Raw genomic sequence first — 1,153 nt, 5'->3', positions numbered from 1 at the left:
CCCGCTTTTATAGCGGAGCGGGGCAGCCCCCGGTGACGCCGCAGCTGCCAGGGACCGACATCAGCTCTGAGGTCACAGTGGCCACACGGATCTGCCCTGATATTCTGCAGAGTTCTCTGATTTGGACACACACGTTCCACAACTTCAGTACCAGAATTCTTTAGATACTTATGAACGTTGAGGCATGTGGGATGGCGTTTATTTAGTTTTCGGCTAGATTGCTAATGTATTTGTGAGCAGAATTAATATTTCAAATTCCATGGCGCTCTGCCAGCAGACAAAGGGAAACCACGAGGAATTCCCACAGATGCCTAGACTCTACATGTGCTGAGTCTGATTTTTGAGAAATCAAGCCAAAGAAGTTGTTCAGCCCTCAGACTCCACCTATTGGAGCTGTCTTTGGTGCTGGGAAGAACATGAAATTCTAAACTCCGCAGAATGCCCTAATTTTCTTTTTATCTTTCCTTCCTAGTCTAGCCCCGGCTACTGTGAAGTGAAGAATGGATGCCAGTGTCTGCACAACAAGCTGTCTCGCATTAATAGTGTCACACAAGAATTCGGCAATAGCAAGCAGAGTCCTGGCACTCGACGTCTGCTTCAACCGTGACATATTTATCAACTGTACCTTATTTATTTAAAACTTAGGGTTAATGTCTGTAAAATTGCATATGTCATTATTGAACTGTAGCTTATGTATTTAAGATGATGCATGTAAGTATCAGACTTTTGTAATAAAGAAGTTTCAGCGTTGTAACTACTTCTGTTGTTGCCTATATCATATTTGAAGCTGCTTTTGTCCGGTCTTTTCCTTTCTTCGGGGCTTTATAGTAAATTTATCAGTAGATCTTGGAGAGCCGGTACCTCTACTATGAAATTGTGCACATTTTAAGAAAAATATTGTAGGACAGCGCCCCCAGGCATACGGGATAGGGGGGGCACGAGTACAGGGCCACGAGTTGGACTTGATGGTCCTTGTGGGTCCCTTCCAAGTCAACATATTATGTGGTTTTGTAATTGGTTCGGTGATTAAGAGAAGAATAAAACTGAACATACGGGGGAATCGGTATACGAGGAGCGAGAGAATCTTTTGACAGCAGCGCCCGGGTGCCGCCTCAGCCGCCTCAGCCGCCTCAGCCGCCTCAGCCGCCTCAGC

The 1,153-nt window shown here is 45.6% G+C and overlaps 1 long non-coding RNA gene across 1 annotated transcript; it reads left to right on the top strand.

The window, feature by feature from the left end:
* The first annotated feature begins 6 nt into the window (after positions 1 to 6).
* LOC121667210 lies at positions 7 to 757 on the top strand. Its single transcript, XR_006016956.1, has 2 exons — positions 7 to 147; positions 473 to 757. It is a non-coding gene; the product is annotated as an uncharacterized LOC121667210 (long non-coding RNA).
* The last annotated feature ends 396 nt before the right edge of the window (positions 758 to 1,153 follow it).

The sequence above is a fragment of the Corvus kubaryi genome, unplaced genomic scaffold (genome assembly GCF_017639235.1).
Source record: "Corvus kubaryi isolate FWS band 111438036 unplaced genomic scaffold, C.kubaryi_AGA036_p1.0 37357, whole genome shotgun sequence".
NCBI classification, from domain to species: Eukaryota; Metazoa; Chordata; class Aves; order Passeriformes; family Corvidae; genus Corvus; species Corvus kubaryi.
This window is presented reverse-complemented; position numbering and strand designations above follow the sequence as displayed.